Here is a 20,052-nt window from a genome sequence, read left to right as displayed (position 1 = left end):
ACGCTACAACGATGGGATCGTATTACCACGTGCCCTGCGCCCAGCCGTCAGATTCTCACTCTCCTGTGCTGCGCGTGCTGCCTGAGCACGTGACCCAGGTGGGGGCCACGTGGTGTTGGTGGCGGCACTGTCATGGCGGCGCGTGGGGAGCTACTCGCGACTCCCGCTCACGGCCAACACGGGTGACAATTGTACGAGGTGGTCCTGGGACACTCCGAGGTCGACTCGGCATCAAATGAGTACGGTGTGTAAACATCGCCACCGGGGAGACAAAGGCGGCCGGGCGTGGTGTGAGCCACCCCACCCACACCCGAGGATCGGCGAGCGGGGCCGCCATCGCAAATTGCCAGCCCTCGCAAACAACAGCGGTCGGTAAGTAAGCTCTTGACTATGCATATATTATTGTTGTGTTACATATAGATTTTATATATCAGGTATGTAGTCTTCTCTTTGTGCCCGACGCTTAAGGGCTGCAGCTTTTGATAGCGGCAAGTTTGAGTAACTCACGTGTACAGTATTTTGGCGGGACAAATGCTACTGTACTAACATGCGTGGAAATATCACAGAATCGTTTTGCGCGTTACCCCCTCCCCCCACCTAGAGGTTCACTCAATGTTTATTTTACTTTCTATCGAAAACAAGTGTTAAGATAAGCGTTTAAAAGTCAAACTTAACCAAGTCGTCAATTTAAGTGTCTTTTGTACATTTATGTTCGTAGGTTTGAATATATTCTGTCTAGATTCGTTGATAAAGAATGCAACCTTCTCTGGCTACTATTAGCCCTCTTGTAGAATTGTGTTTCAAACGATTACCCTCGCTTGCCTGACCCGTCACGGCTCTGAGAAATAAATGTATGACTAATGGACATCAATGTTAACCAGTTGTCCATTTTGTGAGGTATCCCTAACTAGCCAGTAACTTGTAAGCGGATAAAAAAATCAACGGCGTAATTTGTTCGCGCTCGCTGGTTACTTTTGGAAACAACATTGTTGATAATTAATTTAGAAAGGTCTTTTATACCGATCTAGGTCACGATATGGACTTCGATGTTAGCGTGGCAGATTCATACGTGATTATTCACCAGTGACTCATGTTTGCTATAATTTCACACATTTATAAATCACCTCACGTACCCCCCCCCCCCCCGGTTGCGAGCCACTGGCCTAGAGAAGCCATTAGTGACAGACATTACCATCACATCGACAGTGAGGATGGCTTTATGAGACCCAAGGCGACATGGAATGCACAAAAGACGTTTGAACTGCCAATGTGTTCTTTGCGCGGCATTGACCTGCAAGGCTGTGAGCCTGAAATCGGTGAAATAATGCAAAACGATCCCACCCAGTTGTCGCGTCATTGAAAATGACCCTGAAGAAGAATGCAGTCGTGTATTTTGACGGTACACTATATGAAATGCACAATCGATGATTCATCTAGATGAAGGGTGAGCAGTCAGATTCATTCCCTCACCCATGGTAACAATGTTGGTCTACCGCACCGACTGTTTGCTCTCATGTACACAGCGCACAGCGAATGACTTGGTGTTTCTACTTTGGCAGTGGTACACAAGCACAACAACAAATACATGGACGCATTCGTCAATAACACTGGCTTCTTCCAGGATAAAATATGGACAGTAAACCCTCTCAAACCACAAGGGTTATGTTCTTGAAAACGCGCGCGAATGTAGAAACCTTGTTGACCAGGAAAAATGGGGTTACGTTCCTGGCATGAGTGAACATAGGGGGGAATAGTAAATGTTTAATACCACTGACTACAATAAATAATAAAATATGAATGACAATTCGTTTTTATTACCTTTCATGATGATTTGATGACAATGGAGATGGTGAGGAATTCAGGTGGACGACTCATCGGGAGATGCAGGCGTTTGATAACAACAACGCACAGTTATCATTTTAGCACTCGAGAGCACGTCTGTGATAGGCCGACATTTTGGCGTGGACTGTGAGATCCATCAAGAATGAGGCGAATGCAATCGGGGAAAGTGTTGCGGCTATCGCCACCCAGTGCTGTGTTCTCTTATCAATAACTTATCACATTTTTACTGTGAACAAGATTTCTACATATTCTTGGTTCTTTCGGTAAAGTCACGTTGAAGGGAAACAATAAAATAAATATAAAACAATACAATTCTCGCGACGTTTCGACTGCAACACAAGGCTGTAACCCTCGTGAATAGAGAAGGTTTACTATATTGGCATAGTCACTCTGGTTTGTTAGTGCGTCGTCAACCGCGAGCCGGTGGGGAGTGTCAGGGAAAGCTGTCCCAGGTAGTCCAGGAAGCCGGTAACATGACTTCTATGATTTCATGGGTGCCACACATTTCTATTTACAGCGATGTTCAATGTACTGCTGGATCACGGCTTTTCTACTAGAGCTCCTTCTACTGGAGGCCCCTTCCACCAACAGTGACGTGAGCAAGCAATTCCAGGGTTGCACCTTTACATTTTTAAAATTAATGTATTTATTTGGTAAGAGCGTGTGTGTGTGTGTGTGCGAGTGAGTATCAGAGCATGTGGATTCTGTATGTTCGCCCGCTATTCCGCAGTGTGAGTATGCAAGAGGTTGAGTGAGTGAATATAAGAGTGAGTATAAGAGAGCGTGTGGAGTTTGTATGTTCTCCCCCATTAACATTGCATTTTACTGTATCAACATTGATAAATGGTAACATTTTACAATACAGTAGCCTCTTGATTATCCGTGCTAATGCCGAGGAGGACAGCCGTGGCTAATTTAAAAATTGCGGACCATCCAAAAATATCCATTTTACGTGGATCTCTTTGCCAAAAAACACTAATATAGATATACATTATGTTTAAGTTAAGGAAATTGAGTTTGTTAATGAACAACATTTTTTATAATCTTAGCTCTTTCGGTAAAGTCACGTTGAAGGGAAACAATTAAAATAATAAAATATATATAAAACAATAAAAATTCTCACGAGTGAACATAGGGGGGAATAGTGAGAATTTTTAAAAGTGACTTTACCGAAAGAGCTAAGAATATGAATTACTGCAGTCACGAAAGCTTTAAATAAATTTTTTTACATTTTTTTAGTAAAGAATGTATTGATCTTGTTTTTTGTTACAAAAGTATTTGATTTAGAACGAATGCTAACGATCGACCGAACGATGCACATGCTCAGGGATAACTTTCCTGCTCCCGCGCAGAAGACTCGGCCCACTAAGTGGACAGAAGCAGAGCCACGCCAATCAATATCAAACTCCGCCCACTGTTGTAAAGATATGCAACTACTGTACCATAGGGGCGATCACATGGATTTCAGATTAACCGGAGCACGTGACTTGTAATAAACACTTCCATGAATAAGTGTATCACTGTTTTTAGAATATTAATTTGGGATTAAGGGAAACATCCATGAGTTTTTAATTTGTGTCAATATCAGGTGCGTGGTTAATCCTCAAATCGGATAAATCGCAAGCGGATAATTGAGTCAACTTTATTATGAACTAAATCGACATTAACAACATTGCATTCTTCTATATCAACATTGACAACCTTTATAACATTCTTAACATTGTTTAGAACAATAAACTATGATAAAATGAACAACATTGCATTCTACTTGATAAACAACGATAATATTTCGAAGATGGTAACATTATTCATGACTATAATAAACTGTTATAACAATTTCTGTGCTCCCCTCTGTCACGCGCGCTCCTTTATGGCGTGCCTTCCTCTACTACTGCTGCCACTAAACACTGAGGGGTTAGCATCTACATCATTAGACCTCCTTTGCCAGTACCAAAATATAATAATAGGGTTTTTCCCCTTTTTTCTGGCAACGAAACTGAAACCTTTTTACAAGGATTCATGTCTGCATTAACCACAATACTTGCAGTCAAAATGCAAACAGGAAAACATACTATGATAATATATGCATTGTCCTTGAAACTGATTGGTCCACACCAAGGGACGGCTTTCTTTCGAGCCTCGACCCAATTGGTGCTCGACCAGACATGAATCCTTGTAAAAAGGTTTCAGTTTCGTTGCCAGAAAAAAGGGGAAAAACCCTATTACACTGAGGGGTTGTTTTCATGGAGGTGGACACCACCTGCATTATGAACACGGCGAGTCCACCTCATCGGAAGCCAAGTTCGCATTTCTTCCTGAGAAGTGGAGCTGCTTTGGCTGCATCTGCTGCTGCTATAGCAGACGGACAGAGAATACTACATCCGTGCAGGCCGCCCCGTCTGAAACCACACTCGGGCACTGCAAGCCTTCGGTGTGTTTGGCGAGAGGGCGATGTTGAACATTTTTTTGCTAGGACCTTTCCCGGCACGCTGAGTAGGAAGATGCTCCGGTAGTACGATCCCCCTTATAGAAGGGGACCACTAAGGTATCCTTCCAATCCTGCAGCACGCGTCCTCTGTGGTCCAGAAAGTTGTGATTATATCATCGGGCAATCTGCAGACAAACGCTACCTGGGAAAAGTGCTGTTCGAGAGCACCTGTGAAGGTCGACACATCACACGTGAGGGTGGGTGGCCAACACCACACCTGACTTAGTCTCCCCAGTGCTGATGTTTTACACACAGCACCAGGTACATGTCGTCCCCGGGTTACGAAAGGGTTAGGTTCCTGAGAACGATCCGTAACCCGAATTTTCCATATGTCAGTAACTGAACAATTTTTCCCTGAAATAAAGCTAAAATCCAATAGCCAGAAATAGTTGTGCCTCCCCTACCTGAATACTAGTTCGTTTTCCCTCAGGACTGTATTGTGCTGTTTTCTATTGCTACCTATATTCTATTGCTGTACATACTCTGCACTTCATATTCGTTTTTAATTTAATCGAATAACACTACCCATAATTAAACTAATGGAACATATTCTGGATCCAATTGTTTCTGAATACCACGAAACATTTTAATAAAAATCGTTAACAGAAAGCAGTCACTTCCGAATGTTTGTTTACCGTGCATTAGGCTAGGCCTAGACTTTACATACACACGAACACACATGCACGCACATTAAATACAGTAAAAACCTAACAATAGAAACATGGGGGAAAAGATAATTCGAAGCATAGGAAACAAACAATAATGTAATGGTATACAAAAATTACATTGCCCATAATCGTGGTGGGGCTTGGTGAAGGAGGCGTTTTGGTGGAGTGAGGTGTAAGGCGGCGTGCCTTATGCGTCCCTCCGCGGTATTCATCCGCAACCTCACCGTGCTGCACTATTTGCGCTTGCTTAACTTATGCGAACATTTCTTCTGCATCTTAAATTTTTCATGCATTTATCAGAGCATTTTCATAAAACAATAGAATTCTCACTAAAAGAACCAAGAATATGAATCCCTGCAGTCACGAAAGCTTTAAATCAAAATTCATTTTCATAAAGTCGGGTCTTCCGTAACCCAGGAACTGCCTGTACTCATTTAAGGCTGATTTAGGGGAGGCTCAGAACAGGTTTGTATATTTGTCACTGATAATGGTCATGAGCAGGAATAGAACTCGGTTCGCTGGGTTCACGCCACTACGCTACTGCTCCCCACTCGCAAACACTTGTACATTATCACACACTCAGACACGCTCCCAAACACATATATACTCGCTCACACTCTACACTCTGCAAAAAAGGGAGACACCATACAGCAGGGGTCGGGAACCTTTTTGGCTGAGAGAGCCATGAAAGCCACATATTTTAAAATAAATTTCCGTGAGAGCCATATAATATTTTTTAACACTGAATACAACTAAAGAAATGTCAGCTAAGATTTATTTGCGAGCCAGATGCAGTCATCAAAAGAGCCACATCTGGCTCGCGAGCCATAGGTTGCCGACCCCTGCCATACAGACTCAGCACGTGGTTTCAACTCGGCACTTGCCCCAACGTAGCATTGAGGCTATGGGGGAATCTTCGTGTTTGTTGTTGTTGTTTCAGGACCAGGACCCCCCGGTGGTGGAGAGTCGATCTGCACGATCGTCGCTGGCGCGTGGAGCCACCGGCTCACCGGCTACTCCCAGAACGCGTGCGGGAAGGGCAGGTGGTGCACAGCGACACGTGATACGTGTGCAGTGGATTCCTAAATATCAGCCTCTTGTCTCCACTTACACATGGCAGGTTTTCTCCCGGGGTCTCCGGTTTCCTCCCACATGATGCTAATCTGTGACGAGTAATGGAATTTGTCGTCAACATCCAAATGTGGCGGCACCCGCCTCGCGGTGTCTTAGTTCAATCGCCGGCATTGCTGTTACGATGGGATGCAGCCGTGGAGACAGGCGTCCTCATCATATGTTGTCTCGCTACTCGTGAAGCCGTCCCACCCCGATTGTCCCCGCCCACCAACACCGCCTTCCCCACAGTTCCTGCACGAGCCCCCAACACGTGGAGCAAGACGTTGCTCATCGTGCTGAACCACGCCTCGCGGCACGACCCAGAAACACACCTGTGAACCAGACACGATTCTTAAGTGTCCCAGAGTTGATTTTATGTCACCAGGTGAGGACTCGAGAGAGGAGCTTGGAAGCATTTGCAAGGGTGAAATAGAGCAAGAACAACCGTATCCCGTGAGGAATCAAGAATATTCCATGAACTCCCTGTGGTGGGAGTCTGCTCGGGCAGATCCTGATCCTGTTCCTCCCTCCTGCGCTCCCCCTCTGCACGTCGATGCGCTGCCACGTCGTCCACCCAGCAGCAAATCATTCGGCGAGCATCTGCTTCTCTCTGTCTGCCCCCCGCCCCCACAGCGCAGCTGGGGTCTGCACCCAGCTGTGGCGCTGCGAGTGTGGTGGGAACTCAACACCAGCGGCGCCACTCGCCTACCTGGAACTGCGCGCAGGTCCTGGCGCTCCCCGGGGCAGCTGGCATGGCTACAATGCAACGCGAACTCGCAGGGAAGAAACAGGTGAGTTTGTGGAGGGGAGTAGAGTAAGATGGAAGGGGAGTGTGTGGAGGAGAGTACATTGAGATGAGGGGAGAGACTGGTGAGTGTAGAGTGGAGTAGAGTGGGATGAGAGGGGAGAGGCAGTTGAGTGTGTGGAGGAGAGTAGAGTGAGATGAGAGGAGACAGGTGATTTTTTTGAGGGGAGTAGAGAGGAATGAGAGGGGTGAGACAGGTGAGTGTGTGGAGCCGAGTCGAGGGAGGTGAAAAGGGAGAGGCATGGGAGTGTGTGGAGGGGCACTGAGATGAGAGGTAAGATACAATTCTGTGGAGAGGAGTCGAGTGGGACGAGAGTGGGTGACAGGTGAGTGTTTGGAGAGGAGTAGCGTAAGATAGAAGGGGAGAGGCAGGGAAGTTTGTGGAGGTGGAGTACAGTGGATGAGAGGGGACAGAAGAAGCAGAGTGTGTGGAGGGGCGTAGAGGGGGATTTGAGAGGAGCGACAGTGAGTGTAGAGGAGAGAATATTGAGATGAGGGGAGAGACTGGTGAGTGTGGAGCAGAGCAGAGTGAGATGAGAAGGGAGAGACAGGTGAGTTTGTGGAGGGGAGTAGAGTTAGAAGAGAGGGGAGAGATTTGAAGCTTTCGTGACTGCAAGGATCCATACTCTTTGGTTCTACTCGGTAAAGTCACGTAGGTAAAAAATAAAGCAACAAAAATCACAACGTTTCGGCCACAACACAAGCGGCCTTCATCAGGTGAAGGGACCAGACTGTCTCGAAGACTGTGCTGGAGTGAACACAGCCAAGCTCAGACTACGACCTTTAAGCTGTGTGAGAGGGATTAAGGTGCCTTGACAAAGGAATTAGCGTAAAAAAATAGCATTTGATTGGCGGACTTAGCATGATGAAAGGTGTAGCATAGTTATCGGCACCGGCAGTGCAACTGCCTGTGCTGCGAAAGTTTGGGGTACCACTACTTGAAAAAATATACTGTACCAATGAAAATTAGTTTAATGTTTGGTTCGATTTAGAACATCTTTCCAATGGTTGCTTAATTTGAAACCATCCTCTCGGTTGAAATTGTGTCTGTGTTTGTAGATCTGAATTGCCTCGTGAACAAATCTCTGATAAAAACCTGATTTGAAACACTGCAGAACGAATTCTTCTGCCTTGGCTGATCACTGTTACAACGCTGTGGGTGATCACGATATAATTTTCTCCGATACCGAGGTTCTTTGCAAACCCACAGGTTTTTATCACGAGGCAATTCAAATCTACAAACAGACACAATTTCAACCGAGAAGATGGTTTCAAATTAAGCAACCATTGGAAAGATGTTCTAAATCGAACCAAACATTAAACTAATTTTCATTGGTACAGTATATTTTTTCAAGTAGTGGTACCTCAAACTTTCACAGCACAGGCAGTTGCACTGCCGGTGCCGATCACTGAGCTGCACCTTTCATCATGCTAAGTCCGCCAATCAAATGCTAATTTTTTACACTAATTCCTTTGTCAAGGCACCTTAATCCTTCTCACACAGCTTAAAGGTGCACTGCCGTGTGCTACACCTTTCATCATGCTAAGTCCGCCAATGAAATGCTAATTTTTTATGGTAATTCCTTTGTCAAGGCACCTTAATCCCTCTCACACAGCTTAAAGTTCGTAGTCTGAGCTTGGCTCTGTTTCACTCTAGCGCAGTCTTCGAAACAGTCTGGTCCTTTCACCTGATGAAGGCCGCTTGTGTTGTGGCTGAAACGTCGTGATTTTTGTTGTTTTATTTTTTACCTACGTGACTTTACCGAATAGAACCAAAGAGTAGAGGGGAGAGAGGCAGGATAGTGTGTGGAGAGCAGTAGAGAGAGATGTGCGGGGAGAGACGGGTGACTTTGTGGAGGGGAGTAGATTGGGATGAGAGGGAGAGACAGGTGAGTGTGGAGTGGAGTAGAATGAGGTGAAAGGGGAGAGGCAGGGGAGTTCGTGAGGGCAGTACAGTGGGATGAGAGGTTAGTGATTGTGAGTGTGTGGAGGGGAGTACATTGAGATGAGGGGAGAGACAGGTGAGTGTGGAGCAGATTTGAGTGGGATCAGAGGGAGAGACAAGTGAGTGTGTGGATGGAAGTAGAGTGAGGTGAAAGGGTAGAGGCAGGGGAGTGTGTGGAGGGGACTGCAGTGGTATGAGAGGGAAGTGACAGTGTGGGGTTAAGAGTAGCATGAGATGAAGGAGAGAGACAGCTGAGTGTGGCCTAGAGTGAGATGAGAGGAGAGAGACAGCTGAGTGTGGCCTAGAGATGAGAGAGGAGAGAGACAGCTGAGTGTGGCCTAGAGTGAGATGAGAGGGGAGAGAGACAGCTGAGTGTGGCCTAAAGTGAGATGAGGGGAGAGAGATGGATTAGTATGTGGAGGGGAGTAGAGTGAGATGAAAGGCGAGAGCCTAGTGAATGTGGGGAGGGGAGCACAGTGGATGAGAGAGTACAGAGGAAGCGGAGTTTGTGGAGCGGCGTAGAGGGGGATTCAAGAGGAGCGACAGTGAGTGTGTGGAGGGGAGTACATGGAAATGAGGGGAGAGACTGGTGAGTGTGGAGTGTAGTATAGTTAGACGATAAGGGAGAGACAGGTGTGTTTGTGGAGGGGAGTAGTCTTAGAAGAGAGGGGAGAGAGTCAGGAGAGTGTGTCGAGGGTTTCGAGTGCGATGAGCGGGCAGAGATGAATGAGTGTACTGAGGTGAGCAGAGTGGGATGAGAGGGGTGAGACAGGTGAGTGTTTGGAGGGGACTACAGTGGTATGAGCGGGGAGTGACAGTGAGTGGGGAGAGGAGTAGAATGAGATGAAAGGAGAGAGACAGGTGATTGTGGCCTAGAGTGAGATGAGAGGGGAGAAACAGGTTAGTGTATGGTTGGGAGTAGAGTTAGATAAAAGGGGCGAGACATGTGAGTGTGTGGAGAGGAGTAGAGTAAGTTGGAAGTGGAGAGGCAGGTGAGTGTGGAGAGGAGTAGAGTAAGTTGGAAGTGGAGAGGCAGGTGAGTGTGTGGAGGAGAGTACAGTGGGATGAGAGACGAGTGACTGGGTGTGTGGAGGGGTGAACATTGAGATGAGGGGAGAGACAGGTGAGTGTGGAGCGGATTTGAGTGAGATGAGAGGGGAGAGATGGGTGAGTTTGTGGAGGGGAGTACAGTGGGATGAGAGGGGAGTGACAGTGAGTGTATGAAGAGGAGTAGTGAGATGAGACGGGAGAGACAAGTGAGTTCGTGGAGGGGAGTAGAGTGGGATGAGAGGGGGAGACAGGTTACTTTATGGTAGGGAGTAGAGTTAGATGAAAGGGGCGAGACAGGTGAGTGTGTGGAGTGGAGTCGAGTGAGGTAAAAGGGTAGAGGCAAGGGAGTGTGTGGAGGGGACTGCAGTGGTATGAGAGGGGAGTGACAGTGAGTGTGGGGAGAGGAGTAGAATAAGATGAAGGAGAGAGACAGCTGAGTGGCCTAGAGTGAGATGAGAGGAGAGAGGGACAGCTGAGTGTGGCCTAGAGTGAGATGAGAGGGGAGAGAGACAGCTGAGTGTGGCCTAGAGTGAGATGAGGGGAGAGAGACAGCTGAGTGTGGCCTAGAGTGAGATGAGAGAGGAGAGAGACAGCTGAGTGCGGCCTCGAGTAAGATGAGAGGGGAGAGATACAGCTGAGTGCGGCCTCGAGTGAGATGAGAGGAGAGAGAGACAGCTGAGTGTGGCCTAGAGTGAGATGAGAGAGGAGAGAGACCGCTGAGTGTGGCCTAGAGTGAGATGAGAGGAGAGAGACAGTTGAGTGTGGCCTAAAGTGAGATGAGGGGAGAGAGATGGATTAGTGTGTGGAGGGGAGTAGAGTGAGATGAAAGGGGAGAGCCTAGTGAATGTGGGGAGGGGAGCACAGTGGATGAGAGAGTACAGAGGAAGCGGAGTTTGTGGAGCGGCGTAGAGGGGGATTCAAGTGGAGCGACAGTGAGTGTGTGGAGGGGAGTACATGGAAATGAGGGGAGAGACTGGTGAGTGTGGAGTGTAGTATAGTTAGACGATAAGGGAGAGACAGGTGAGTTTGTGGAGGGGAGTAGAGTTAGAAGAGAGTGGGGAGAGGCAGGATAGTGTGTGGAGGGTTTCGAGTGTGATGAGCGGGGAGAGATGGATGAGTGTATTGAGGTGAGCAGAGTGGGATGAGAGGGGTGAGACAGGTGAGTGTTTGGAGGGGACTACAGTGGTATGAGAGGGGAGTGACAGTGAGTGGGGAGAGGAGTAGAATGAGATGAAAGGATAGAGACAGGTAATTGTGGCTTAGAGTGAGATGAGAGGGGAGAAACAGGTTAGTGTATCGTTGGGAGTAGAGTTAGATAAAAGGGGCGAGACATGTGAGTGTGTGGGGAGGAGTAGAGTAAGTTGGAAGTGGAGAGGCAGGTGAGTGTGTGGAGAGGAGTAGAGTAAGTTGGAAGTGGAGAGGCAGGTGAGTGTGTGGAGGAGAGTACAGTGGGATGAGAGAGGAGTGACTGGGTGTGTGGAGGGGAGAACTTTAGGATGAGGCGAGAGACTGGTGAGTGTGGAGGGGAGTAGAGTGGGATGAGAGGGGAGATGCAGTTAAGTGTGTGAAGGTGAGTAGAGTGAGATGAGAGGGTCAGGTGAGTGTGGAGCGGAGTAGAGTGAGATGAGATGGGAGAGATAGGTGAGTTTGTGGAGGGGAGTAGAGTTAGAAGAGAGGGGAGAGATTTTAAGCTTTCGTGACTGCAAGGATCCATACTCTTTGGTTCTATTCGGTAAAGTCACGTAGGTAAAAAATAAAACAACAAAAATCACGACGTTTCGGCCACAAACACAAGTGGCCTTCATCAGGTGAAGGGACCAGACTGTCTCGAAGACTGCGCTGGAGTGAACACAGCCAAGCTCAGACTACGACCTTTTAGCTGTGTGAGAGGGGTTAAGGTGCCTTGACAAAGGAATCAGCATAAAAAAATAGCATTTGATTGGCGGACTTAGCATGATGAAAGGTGTAGCACAGTTATCGGCACCGGCAGTGCAACTGCCTGTGCTGCGAAAGTTTGGGGTACCACTACTTGAAAAAATATACTGTACCAATGAAAATTAGTTTAATGTTTGGTTCGATTTAGAACATCTTTCCAATGGTTGCTTAATTTGAAACCATCTTCTCGGTTGAAATTGTGTCTGTGTTTGTAGATCTGAATTGCCTCGTGATAAAAACCTGTGGGTTTGCAAAGAACCTTGGTATCGGAGAAAATTATATCGTGATCACCCACAGCGTTGTAACAGTGATCAGCCAAGGCAGAAGAATTCGTTCTGCCGTGTTTCAAATCAGGTTTTTATCAGAGATTTGTTCACGAGGCAATTCAGATCTACAAACACAGACACAATTTCAACCGAGAAGATGGTTTCAAATTGAGCAACCATTGGAAAGATGTTCTAAATCGAACCAAACATTAAACTAATTTTCATTGGTACAGTATATTTTTTCAAGTAGTGGTACCTCAAACTTTCACAGCACAGGCAGTTGCACTGCCGGTGCCGATCACTGAGCTGCACCTTTCATCATGCTAAGTCTGCCAATCAAATGCTAATTTTTTACGCTAATTCCTTTGTCAAGGCACCTTAATCCCTCTCGCACATCTTAAAGGTGTACTGCCGTGTGCTACACCTTTCATCATGCTAATTCCCCCAATCAAATGCGAATTTTTACGCTAATTCCTTTGTCAAGGCACCTTAATCCCTCTCACACAGCTTAAAGGTGCACTGCCGTGTGCTACACCTTTCATCATGCTAAGTCCGCCAATGAAATGCTAATTTTTTATGGTAATTCCTTTGTCAAGGCACCTTAATCCCTCTCACACAGCTTAAAGGTCGTAGTCTGAGCTTGGCTCTGTTTCACTCCAGCGCAGTCTTCGAGACAGTCTGGTCCTTTCACCTGATGAAGGCCGCTTGTGTTGTGGCCGAAACGTCGTGATTTTTGTTTTATTTTTTACCTACGTGACTTTACCGAATATAACCAAAGAGTAGAGGGGAGAGAGGCAGGATAGTGTGTGGAGAGCAGTAGAGAGAGATGTGCGGGGAGAGACGGGTGACTTTGTGTAGGGGAGTAGATTGGGATGAGAGGGGGAGACAGGTGAGTATGTGGATGGGAGTAGAGTGAGGTCAAAGGGGAGAGGCAGGGGAGTGTGTGAGGGCAGTACAGTGGGATGAGAGGTTAGTGACTGTGAGTGTGTGGAGGTGAGTACATTGAGATGAGGGGATAGACTGGTGAGTGTGGAGCAGATTTGAGTGAGAAGAGAGGGGAGAGAGGCAGGATAGTGTGTGGAGGGTTTTAGAGTAAGATGAGCGGGGAGAGACGGGTGAGTTTATTGAGGGGAGTAGAGTGTGATGAGAGGGTGAGACAGGTGAGTGTGTGGAGGGAAGTCGAGGGAGGTGAAAAGGGAAAGGCAGGGGAGTGTGTGGAGGGGTACAGTGAGATGAGAGGTAAGAGACAATTGTGTGCATGGGAGTGGAGTGGGATGAGAGGGGAGAGATAGGTGAGTGTGTGGAGAGGAGTAGAGTAAGATGGAAGGGGAGAGGCAGGTGAGTGTGTAGAGGAGAGAACATTGAGATAAGTGGAGAGACTGGTGAGTGTTGAGCAGAGTGGAGTGAGAAGAGAGGGTAGAGAGGCAGGATAGTGTGTGGAGAGGAGTAGAGAGAGATGAGCGGGGAGAGACGGGTGACTTTGTGGAGGGGAGTAGATTGGGATGAGAGGGAGAGACAGGTGAGTGTGTGGAGTGGAGTCGAGTGGGGTGAAAGGGTAGAGGCAGTGGAGTGTGTGGAGGGGACTACAGTGGTATGAGAGGGGAGTGACAGTGAGTGTGGGGAGAGGAGTAGAATGAGATGAAGGAGAGAGACAGCTGAGTGTGGCCTAGAGTGAGATGAGAGGGGAGAGAGACAGCTGAGTGTGGCCTAGAGTGAGATGAGAGGGGAGAGAGACAGCTGAGTGTGGCCTAGAGTGAGATGAGAGGGGAGAGAGACAGCTGAGTGTGGCCTAGAGTGAGATGAGAGGGGAGAGAGACAGCTGAGTGTGGCCTAGAGTGAGATGAGAGGGGAGAGAGACAGCTGAGTGTGGCCTAGAGTGAGATGAGAGGGGAGAGAGACAGCTGAGTGTGGCCTAAAGTGAGATGAGGGGAGAGAGATGGATTAGTGCGTGGAGGGGAGTAGAGTGAGATGAAAGGCGAGAGACTAGTGAGTGTGGGGAGGGGAGCACAGTGGATGAAAGAGTACAGAGGAAGCGGAGTTTGTGGTGCGGCGTAGAGGCGGATTCAAGAGGAGCGACAGTAAGTGTGTGGAGGGGAGTACATGGAAATGAGGGGAGAGACTGGTGAGTATGGAGTGTAGTATAGTTAGACAATAAGGGAGACACAGGTGAGTTTGTGGAGGGGAGTAGAGTTAGAAGAGAGGGGAGAGAGGCAGGATAGTGTGTGGAGGGTTTCGAGTGCGATGAGCGGGGAGAGATGGATGAGTGTATTGAGGTGAGTAGAGTGGGATGAGAGGGGTGAGACAGGTGAGTGTGTGGAGGGGACTACAGTGGTATGAGAGGGGAGTGACAGTGAGTGGGGAGAGGAGTAGAATGAGATGAAAGGAGAGAGACAGGTGATTGTGGCCTAGAGTGAGATGAGAGGGGAGAAACAGGTTACTGTATGGTAGGGAGTAGAGTTAGATGAAAGGGGCGAGACATGTGAGTGTGTGGAGAGGAGTAGAGTAAGTTGGAAGTGGAGAGGCAGGTGAGTGTATGGAGGAGAGTACAGTGGGATGAGAGAGGAGTGACTGGGTGTGTGGAGGGGAGAACATTAGGATGAGGCGAGAGACTGGTGAGTGTGGAGGGGAGTAGAGTGGGATGAGAGGGGTGAGACAGGTAAGTGTGTGGAGGGGACTACAGTGGTATGAGAGGGGAGTGACAGTGAGTGGGGAGAGGAGTAGAATGAGATGAAAGGAGAGAGACAGGTGATTGTGGCCTAGAGTGAGATGAGAGGGGAGAAACAGGTTAGTGTATGGTAGGGAGTAGAGTTAGATGAAAGGGGCGAGACATGTGAGTGTGTGGAGAGGAGTAGAGTAAGTTGGAAGTGGAGAGGCAGGTGAGTGTGTGGAGGAGAGTACAGTGGGATGAGAGAGGAGTGACTGGGTGTGTGGAGGGGAGAACATTAGGATGAGGCGAGAGACTGGTGAGTGTGGAGGGGAGTAGAGTGGGATGAGAGGAGAGAGATAGGTGAGTGTGTGGAGAGGAGTAGAGTAAGATGGAAGGGGAGAGGCAGGTGAGTGTGTAGAGGAGAGAACATTGAGATAAGTGGAGAGACTGGTGAGTGTGGAGCAGAGTGGAGTGAGAAGAGTGGGTAGAGAGGCAGGATAGTGTGTGGAGAGGAGTAGAGAGAGATGCGCGGGGAGAGACGGGTGACTTTGTGGAAGGGAGTAGATTGGGATGAGGGAGAGACAGGTGAGTGTGTGGAGTGGAGTCGAGTGGGGTGAAAGGGTAGAGGCAGGGGAGTGTGTGGAGGGGACTGCAGTGATATGAGAGGGGAGTGACAGTGTGGGGTTAGGAGTAGCATGAAATGAAGGAGAGAGACAGCTGAGTGTGGCCTAGAGTGAGATGAGGGGAGAGAGACAGCTGAGTGTGGCCTAGAGTGAGATGAGAGACGAGAGAGACAGCTGAGTGTGGCCTAGAGTGAGATGAGAGGGGAGAGAGACAGCTGAGTGTGGCCTAAAGTGAGATGAGGGGAGAGAGATGGATTAGTGTGTGGAGGGGAGTAGAGTGAGATGAAAGGAGAGAGCCTAGTGAATGTGGGGAGGGGAGCATAGTGGATGAGAGAGTACAGAGGAAGCGGAGTTTGTGAAGCGGCGTAGAGGGGGATTCAAGAGGAGCGACAGTGAGTGTGTGGAGGGGAGTACATGGAAATGAGGGGAGAGACTGGTGAGTGTGGAGTGTAGTATAGTTAGACAATAAGGGAGAGACAGGTGAGTTTGTGGAGGGGAGTAGAGTTAGAAGAGAGGGGAGAGAGGCAGGATAGTGTGTGGAGGGTTTCGAGTGCGATGAGCGGGGAGAGATGGATGAGTGTATTGAGGTGAGTAGAGTGGGATGAGAGGGGTGAGACAGGTGAGTGTGTGGAGGGGACTACAGTGGTATGAGAGGGGAGTGACAGTGAGTGGGGAGAGGAGTAGAATGAGATGAAAGGAAAGAGACAGGTGATTGTGGCCTAGAGTGAGATGAGAGGGGAGAAACAGGTTAGTGTATGGTAGGGAGTAGAGTTAGATAAAAGGGGCGTGACATGTGAGTGTGTGGAGAGGAGTAGAGTAAGTTGGAAGTGGAGAGGCAGGTGAGTGTGTGGAGAGGAGTAGAGTAAGTTGGAAGTGGAGAGGCAGGTGAGTGTGTGGAGGAGAGTACAGTGGGATGAGAGAGGAGTGACTGGGTGTGTGGAGGGGAGAACATTAGGATGAGGCGAGAGACTGGTGAGTGTGGAGGGGAGTAGAGTGGGATGAGAGGGGGAGACAGGTTAGTGTATGGTAGGGAGTAGAGTTAGATGAAAGGGGCGAGACAGGTGAGTGTGTGGAGTGGAGTCGAGTGAGGTGAAAGGGTAGAGGCAGGGGAGTTTGTGGAGGGGACTGCAGTGGTATGAGAGGGGAGTGACAGTGAGTGTGGGGAGAGGAGTAGAATGAGATGAGAGGAGAGAGAGAGACAGCTGAATGTTGCCTAGAGTGAGATGAGAGGAGAGAGAGACAGCTGAGTGTGGCCTAGAGTGAGATGAGGGGAGAGAGATGGATTAGTGTGTGAGGGGAGTAGAGTGAGATGAAAGGGGAGAGACTAGTGAGTGTGGAGAGGGGAGCACAGTGGATGAGAGAGTACAGAGGAAGCGGAGTTTGTGGAGCGGCGTAGAGGGGGATTCAGGAGGAGCGACAGTGAGTGTGTGGAGAGGAGTACATGGAAATGAGGCGAGAGACTGGTGAGTGTGGAGTGTAGTATAGTTAGACGATAAGGGAGACACAGGTGAGTTTGTGGAGGGGAGTAGAGTTCAAAGAGAGGCAGGGGAGTGTGTGGAGAGTAGTACATTTGGATAAGAGGGGAGTGACGGTGAGTGTGGGGAGGGGAGTACAGTGGGATGAGGGGAAAAACAGGCGAGTGTGGCTAGAGTGAGATGAGAGGGTAGAGACAGGTTCTTGCATGTGATGGGGAGTAGAGTGAATGGGTTGATTGGGGAGAGACAAGTGAATTTATGGAGAGGAGTAGAGTGAGATGAGAGGTAGGAGGCAGAGGAGTGTGTGGAGGGGCATTGACTTTGATGAGGTGGGTGAGAAAGGTGAGTGTGTGGAGCGGAGTCGAGTGGGTTGAGAGGGGGAGACAGGTGAGTCTGGAGGGGAGAAGAGTGAGGTGAAAGGCGAGAGTCAGGGGAGTGTGTGGAGGGGAATACAGTTGGATTTGGGGAAAAATAGGTGAGTGTGGCCTAGAGTGAGATGAGAGGGGAGAGACAGGTGATTGTGTATGAAGGGGACTAGATCTCTAAACCTTTGTTAGCAGCTCTTTGATTGGTGTAGACCTACTGCTGGGTACGGGGACCTTTCCTACATTAACATTAGCTGCCCCGCCCATCTCTAAACCTTTGTAAACAGCTCTTTGATTGGTCTAGACCAGGGGTCTCAAACTCAACTTACCTGGGGGCCGCTGGTGGTAGAGTATGGGTGAGGCTGGGCCGCATCAAGTATTCCAAAAAAAAGTACAACTGATCCAATCTTCTCAATCTTTATTAATAACAGTTCAGAACATGAACGGTTCTTCAGAACATAGGATTCTCTTACCTGCTCCTTGCTGCCAGAAACCTGGCAGCGCTTCCTCTTCTTACACAGCTGAGCCACATTTGGCTTGAGGGAGGAAGCAATTGAGACCTTCAGTATGGCTTGAAGATGCTCATCAGTAAGTTTGGACCTGTACTTTGACTTATTAAAGTTCATGGTGCAGAAGAGCTTTTCACACAGATATGTGCTCCCAAAATAGGCACATGGTCCGCTTGAACATCCTGGAAAGCTCAGGGAAGGTGGGGGGCAATTCTCTCAAAAATTGTCCAAGCTTGTCTGCTTTTGCACTCACCTCCCTGAACTTGGCTTTGAGTTCAGAATTGCACTGCAGGTCAATTAGCTCCATTTGAAGCACAGGAGGGGCATCTTGCACATAGAAGGAGCAGGGGTCAGCAAAAATTTGAAAAGTGGCTCGGTGTGTCTTGAAGTCTGCAAACCTGTGATCAAATTCCTCCTGTAGCTTTACAATGGCATCAGCATACTTCTCACCACTGAATGGTGTGCCCGCATCCATGAGTGCCTTGCATGCTGGGCAATGGCAGAGGTTTGTCTGAGAGAGTTGGGCTTTCCATAACACAAGTTTTGTAGAGAATGCTCTGACTTTGTCATAGGCAGCACTGACAAGCTGCACCTGGCCTTGTAACTTCTTGTTCAGTACATTCAGCTCCTGTGTGATGTCAACAAGAAAAGCTAAGTCCATGAGCCATTTGGGATCACTTAGCACAGGAACAGCCATCCCATCCTTCTCCATGAAGCCTTTCACTTCTGCTCTCAACTCAAAAAACCTCTTCAAGACGTTTCCCCTGCTGAGCCAACGTACCTCGGTGAGATAGAGCACATCCTCATATGCTGAATCTATTTCCTCTAAAAAGGCACGGAACTGCCGGTGCTTTAAGCCCCTGGATCTGATATGGTTGATGCATTTCACAACGACAGACATCACATTGTCAAACTTCAGGCATTTTCTGCAAAGGGCCTGCTGATGGATAATGCAGTGCAGAGCAATGGCCTCCTCCACACCCTCCTCTTCCAGTTTTTTTTGAACAAGTGCCACCAGTCCATTTCTTCTCCCTGTCATTGATGGCGCTCCGTCGGTTGTTATTCCAGCAAACCTCTTCCATGGTAAACCGGCATCCACAATGGCATCACACAGCTGGCGGAATATCTCCTGAGCGGTGGTCTGGCCAATCACGGTACTAGCAATGCTTTGGCTTCTGCCTACCATACACTTTTACAGCGCTTTGGTCACCCTTAAGGCGGGCTTTCCATTGTGATATGTTTACATGTTTTTATCCCAATACCTGAGTATTTGGGATCTTATTTAGTATGCCCTTTCTATATATTCTGAGAGGTATTTGAAAACTTTATCATTGTTCATAGCTCTTTTTGAGCACTTCTTTTTTTTATAATTATTAAATGTATCAATCCTGTTCTCTCTCAGGTGTTTATACCTTTCACATTCATAAATAAAGTGATCTAGATTGTCTTTTTGTTTACATCCTACATATCCTTCTGCTCTACCAACTCTCTGGATGCCATTGAGCTACCTCTGGTGTCCATGTTACTCCACCTGTCTTAATTCTTAACATCAAGTGCATTGTCTCATGTTTTATATATTTTACTTTCTTGCTCTTTTTGATTAAATTGTTCTTGGTAAATTCGTTTTCTTTTGCAATTGCACATATCCTTTGTCTTTGTTTCTCTTGTAATATTCTATAACTTCTTCTTTATAATATTCAGGTTCTAACCACCATTTGGCTTTTGTTCTTGCCACCCATCTCATGCTATTTGCTATCCATGTAATTATTTTCCCTTTCCTATTGCAACACTCTGTTGTCTTTATTAGGTCACTGATTACTCTTGTTGAGTCCGCCCACTTCCTAAGTCCTCTGTACCTTCCACTGGGTGACAGGATATATTTTCCTTCCACTTGGTGTCACTCCGGAATCACGTTTCAACCAAGTGACTAACGTTGCTAATTCGCGTTGGCTAACTTGTCAACAAACACTGGAAGCTGTCACGAGCCTGAGCTATGGTAAAAAAATGGAATAATTAAAAAAATATTTTAAAATTTATGTCAAGTAGGGGGCCACAAAATATCGTTCCGCGGGCCGCAACTGGCCCGCGGGCCGCGAGTTTGAGACCCCTGGTGTAGACCTACTGCCGGTGTTGGAGCCCTCTCCTACATTAACATTAGCTGCCCCGCCTATCCGTAAACCTTTATAAACAGCCTGCCTCAGCAGCTTTTCCCCTCTTTTTTCACCTGATGACGATTGCTTGTGTTGTGATCAAAACGTCATGATAGTGTCATTTTTTTCTATCTCCGTGGCTTTACTGAAAGACCCAAAGAATAAGGTGAA

General features: G+C 47.8%; 2 long non-coding RNA genes across 2 annotated transcripts in view; both read left to right on the top strand.

Moving 5' to 3' along the window:
* Positions 1-20,052, top strand: part of LOC142907046 (uncharacterized) — a 358,191-nt gene that overhangs the window by 256,712 nt on the left and 81,427 nt on the right. The window lies entirely within an intron of this gene.
* LOC142907044 (uncharacterized) lies at positions 33-6,873 on the top strand. Its single transcript, XR_012930651.1, has 4 exons — positions 33-372; positions 2,360-2,437; positions 5,939-6,041; positions 6,745-6,873. It is a non-coding gene; the product is annotated as an uncharacterized LOC142907044 (long non-coding RNA).

Source organism: Petromyzon marinus, chromosome 74, assembly GCF_048934315.1.
Source record: "Petromyzon marinus isolate PM22_M1 ecotype Great Lakes invasive population chromosome 74, UKy_Petmar_22M1.pri1.0, whole genome shotgun sequence".
Taxonomy (NCBI): Eukaryota; Metazoa; Chordata; class Hyperoartia; order Petromyzontiformes; family Petromyzontidae; genus Petromyzon; species Petromyzon marinus.
The sequence above is the reverse complement of the archived record's forward strand: the minus strand, read 5'-3'. Positions and strand labels throughout refer to the sequence as shown.